This window comes from Triticum urartu, chromosome 4 (genome assembly GCF_003073215.2).
Source record: "Triticum urartu cultivar G1812 chromosome 4, Tu2.1, whole genome shotgun sequence".
Classification (NCBI taxonomy): domain Eukaryota; kingdom Viridiplantae; phylum Streptophyta; class Magnoliopsida; order Poales; family Poaceae; genus Triticum; species Triticum urartu.
This window is the reverse complement of record NC_053025.1, coordinates 150,936,242-150,942,169: the sequence shown is the minus strand read 5'-3', so window position 1 is coordinate 150,942,169 and position 5,928 is coordinate 150,936,242.

The following is a 5,928-nucleotide window of genomic DNA, read 5'->3' as shown; positions in this document are numbered from 1 at the left end:
CCGGCGGCATTGTGGGATGAAGCGGCCCGGACCGACCTTACACGTACGCTTACGTGAGACTGGTTCCACCGACTGACGTGCACTTGATGCATAAGGTGGCTGGCGGGTGTCTGTCTCTCCCACTTTAGTCGGATCGGATTCGATGAAAAGGGTCCTTATGAAGGGTAAATAGCAATTGGCATATCACCATTGTGGTTTTGCATAGGTAAGAAACGTTCTTGCTAGAAACCCATAGCAGCCACATAAAACATGCAACAACAATTAGAGGACGTCTAACTTGTTTTTGCAGGGTATGCTATGTGATGTGATATGGCCAAAAGGATGTGATGAATGATATATGTGATGTATGAGATTGATCATGTTCTTGTAATAGGAATCACGACTTGCATGTCAATGAGTATGACAACTGACAGGAGCCATAGGAGTTGTCTTAATTTATTTATGACCTGCGTGTCAATGAAAACGCCATGTAATTACTTTGCTTTATTGCTAACCGTTAGCCATAGTAGTAGAAGTAATAGTTCGCGAGGCAACTTCATGAAGACACAATGATGGAGATCATGGTTTCATGTCGGTGACGATGCTGTTCATGCCGCACCTCGAAGATGGAGATCAAAGGCGCAAGATGATATTGGCCATATCATGTCACTTTACGATTTGCATGTGATGTTTGTCATGTTTACATCTTATTTGCTTAGAACGACGATAGCCTAAATAAGATGATCCCTCACTAGAATTTCAAGAAAGTGTTCCCCCTAACTATGCACCCTTGTGAAGGCTCGTTGTTTTGGAGCACCACCTGATGATCGGGTGTGATAGATTCTAACGTTCGAATACAATGGTTGTAAGCCGGATTTACACATGCAAAACACTTAGGTTGACTTGACGAGCCTAGCATGTACAGACATGGCCTCGGAACATGAGAGACCAAAAGGTCGAACATGAGTCGTATAGTTGATACGATCAACATGAAGATATTCACCGTTGATGACTAGTCTGTCTCACGTGATGATCGGACACGGCCTAGTCGATTCGGATCATGTATCACTTAGATGACTAGAGGGATGTCTATCTGAGTGGGAGTTCATTGAATAATTTGATTAGATGAACTTAATTATCATGAACATAGTCTAAATTGTCTTTGCAAATTATGTTGTGGATTAATAGCTCGCGCTTTAGCTCTTTGTTTCAATACGTTCCTAGAGAAAGACTAAGTTAAAAGATATTCTAAGAAATTGTGTAGACTAGGGTCGTAGTCTGAGAATTGTCCTCACTGCTACACAGAAGGCTTCTGTCCTTGATACACCGCTCGGTGTGCCAACCCCTCCGGCGTCATCTGTGGATGTTGTGAACATCTGGTAGACACGTTCTGATGACTACCTGATAGTTTAGTATGCCATGCTTTACGTCTTAGAGTCGGGGCTCCAAAAGCGTTTTGAACGCCACAGAACATATGAGATGTTCGAAGAGCTGAAATTGGTATTTCAGGCTCATGCTCGTGTTGAGAGGTTGAGACCTCTGACAAGACCTTTGCCTACAAGATGGAGGAGAATAACTCAGCCAGTGAGCATGTGCTCCGAATGTCTGGGTAGTTCAATCACTTGAATCAAGTGGGAGTTAATCTTCCAGATAAGAGAGTGATTGACAAAAGTTCTCCAGTCACTATCACCAAGATATTAGAGTTTCGTGATGAACTATAACATGCAAGGGAAGATAATCCCGGAGCTGTTCATCATGCTAAAGGCCATAAAGGTAGAAATCAAGAAGGAGCATCAAGTGTTGATGGTTAACAAGAGCACTGGTTTCAAAGAAGGGCAAGGACAAGAAGGGAAACTTCTTGAATGGAAAGCCAGTTGCCGCTCCAGTGAAGAAACCCAAGAACCCAAACCCGAGACAAAGTGCTTCTATTAGGGGAACGGTCACTGGTAGCGGAACTGCCTCAAATACTTGGTAGATAAGAAGGCTGTCAACTTCAACAAAAGTATATTTGATATATGTGTCTTATTGATGTGTACCTTACTAGTACTCCTAGTAGCACCTGGGTATTAGATACCGGTTCATTTGCTAATATTGGTAACTCAAAACAAAAGCTACGGAATTAACAGAGACTAGCTAAGGGCGAGGTGACGATGTGTGTTGGAAGTGTTTCCAAGGTTGATGTGATCACCATCGCACGCTCTGTAACACCCACAATGCAGCTATATCTCCCACGTGTCGAAGCACGACTTAGAGGAATAACCAAATGGTAGGCATGTCGCAAGAGGGGTAATCTTTACACATCCCATGTACTGAATAAGAAAGGAATAAAGAGTTTGCTTACAATCGCCACTTCACACAATACATAAATATATCACACATCATCCAGAATACAATCAAGGTCCGACTACGGTACCAAAATAAAGAAAGACAACCCCAAATGTTAGATCCCCGATCGCCCCAACTAGGCTCCTCTACTGATCATCCGGAAAAGACACATAGTAACGTCCCGAATCCTCGTCGAACTCCCACTTGAGTTCGGTAGCGTCCCCTGCATTGGCATCATCGACACCTACATCTGTTTTGGAAGTATCTGTGAGTCACGGGGACTCAACAATCTCACACCCTCGTGATCAAGACTATTTAAGCTTAAAGGTAGGAAAGGGTAGTGAGGTGGAGCTGCAGCAAGCACTAGCATATATGGTGGTTAACTTACACAAATGAGAGCGAGAAGAGAAGCAAAGCACGGTCGAGAAACTAATAGTGATCAAGAAGTGATCCTGAAGCTACTTACGTTCAAGCATAACACGAGGCCGTGTTCTCTTCCTGGACTCCGCCGAAAAGAGACCATCATGGCTACACACGCGGTTGATTCATTTTAATTAAGTTAAGTTTCAACTTCTCTACAACCGGACATTAACAAATTCCCATCTGCCCATAACCGCGGGCACGGCTTTCAAAAGTTCAAAACCCTGCAGGGGTGTCCCAACTTAGCCCATCACAAGCTCTCACAGTCAATGAGGATATTCCTTCTCCCGGGAAGACACGATCAGTCTCGGAATCACGGTTACAAGACATTTCAACAATGGTAAAACAAGACCAGCAAAACCGCCCGATGTGCCGACAAATCCCGATAGGATGCACGTATCTCGTTCTCAGGGCACACCGGATGAGCACTCCGTATAACTAAAACCAAACCTCGAGTTTCCCCGAGGTGGTGCTGCAAAGGACTCTAGTTCGGACCAACACTCAGAGGAGCACTGGCCCCGGGGGCTTAAAATAAAGATGACCCTTGAGTCTGCAGAACCCAAGGGAAGGTATATGGTGGTAGGTATGCAAATGGTAAAACCAAGGTTAGGCCTTGCTGGAGGAGTTTTATTCAAAGCGAACTGTCAAGGGGTTTCCATAACACCCAACCGCGTAAGGAACGCAAAATCAAGGAACATAACACCGGTATGACGGAAACTAGGGCGGCAAGAGTGGAACAAAACACCAGGCATAAGGCCGAGCCTTCCACCCTTTACCAAGTATATAGATGCATTAAAGTAAACAAGATATAATAATGATATACCAACAATATCTGTGTTCCAACATGGAACAAACTTCATCTTCACCTACAACTAGCAACGCTATAAGAGGGGCTGAGCAAAAGCGGTAACATAGCCAAACGACGGTATGCTAGGAAAGGTGGGTTAGAGGCTTGACATGGCAATATGGGGGCATGATATAGTAGGTGGTAGGTATCGCGGCATAGCAATAGAGAGAACAACTAGCAAGAAAATATATAATTGATTTAGAGGGTATGGTCATCTTGCCTGCAAAGTTCCCCGAGTTGACGAAAGCTTGATCCTCGTAAGCGTACCTGTCGTGGAATTGTCACGGCAAATGTCCTAGCAAAAGGACTTAGTCGTAGGGCCATCGCAACTAGGAAGCTTAAAGGGGTTAGTCGGGACAAAGGACACGAGAGGTTTTATACTAGTTCGGCCCCTTACGATGAAGGTAAAAGCCTACGTCTAGTTGTGTTTATATTGTTGGTGTTTCGATCACCAAGAGGCTAGTTTGCCGGCTTGGTTCTCGATCTCTTGTTTCTTGCCCTAAGCTGCCACCGGGTTGTCCCCTTATATACACGGGTTGACGCATGGTGGCCTACAGAGTCCCGGCCGGCTCATAAAGCATGTCCGGCTCGGTGACTTCTTTTACATGCCTTTCCTTACAAGTCTTTCCTTACATACGGCGGTTTACAATATTGGGCCTTAAACCGCCTCGAGGCCTTTAGGCCTTCTATAAGATTTAATAAACTATCGCCTTGAATGTTTCTGGGCTTCCTTTGTGACCCGCCATTGGGGCTGACCCGGCCTCTCCTCGGCGGGCCATAACTGATAGCTATATCCCCAACATTAGGCCCCAGGTTGACTTTGAACTTTGTTCTTTGTCAATCTTCAACACTTAAACCAAAATCCATCTTCCTTTCCTCGCAGAAGTTTCTGTAACCCGCCATGAAGTCATCTCTGGAAAACACGAAAAACTTTTATGACATCATCTCTCAACGGATCTTCATCTTTAATGCCTTCCGAGAATCGAGGCGTCCATTTAGTTAGATAACCATTATTCGGGTCTTCCTCGATTTTCGCACCCGCCTATTCGCTTATCCCTTATAAATAGGCATGCCCCAGTCTTTCTCATTTCCTCTCTTCTTTGTCTTCTTCCTCTCGCAACCCCACTACAGCTCGAGCCCCGCCGCCGTCTCAGAGCACCTCATCGTCGTCGACCTTGGCCGTTGCATCAACCAGAATCAGTTCAGAGAACGGCGGCGATCTTCCATAGAGGATCCGTGGTTGTAAGTCTTCGTCCTCCAGTTCCTCAGATCCGCATTTAGTACTTCTAGGTTTTCCGCATGTTCTTGCAGTTCATCGCGGCTTCTTCATAGTTTTTCCACTGCCTCCTCTTCTTGATCCAAAAAAGAAATATATGCTTTGTGCGGTAGCTGTTTGGTGCCTACTCCTGATGCTAGTAGATCCCTTTTCTGGTACAAAGGCCACATTAGGACTGATGAACTCATCTGTGCTATATTTTTAGGTCTGGAATTTTTTTCATTTTGAATGGCCATTTGATCCATAATAATATCCAGAAGTTAAGAAATCTGTTTGTCTCAACACTTAACCAATCCTGTTGCTGGTATTTCTCAAATGTCTGTAGTCATGGCGGCTTATTGTGCCGGCTTACTTTTCCTTATATGGCATTAGCCCTTACTTAATCCGCCATTACTCCCCTGTATCATCCTCATTTACTTTCACCATTGTCATTGAATTAAGCCAGTATGTTGCTTTCTTTTCAGTTCGTCTTTTGAACATCATGCCGTCCAAAGCATTGACTGTCTGCAACTGGGTTCCCTCAACAGTCACTGAGGACAATCTGAAGGAATTTTTTACCATAGGTTTTTTGCCAGGGAAGAATGTTATGTCCTACCGTGCACCTGACCCGGAGGAGGAACGGCCCAATCCAAAAGATGGTGAAGTTATCATCTTTTCTGATCATATGAACCATGGCTTTTCCCCACCCAGCTCAAAGTTCTTCAGAGATGTCCTCCATTTATTCAAACTCCACCCTCAAGACATCGGGCCTAGTTCCATATCCAATATCTGCAACTTCCAAGTTCTCTGCGAGGTGTACCTTTAAGAAGAACCGACTGTGGAACTCTTTAGAGAGTATTTTTATCTGAACCGCCAGAATGAGTGCACCAATGGCCCTAGCCTGGAACTTGGAGGTATCTCAATTCAGTGTCGACAAGGCGCTGTCTTCCCCCTAATAGTCTTGCCAAGTCTTCCCAAGGACTGGAATCAGACTTGGTTCTATTGTCAAGACACTTCACCAACAAATGAGCATCCACTGCCGGGTTATCGCTCAGAGCGCCTTGACTCTAAATTTGCACTCCCTGACAAGCTCACTACCGCC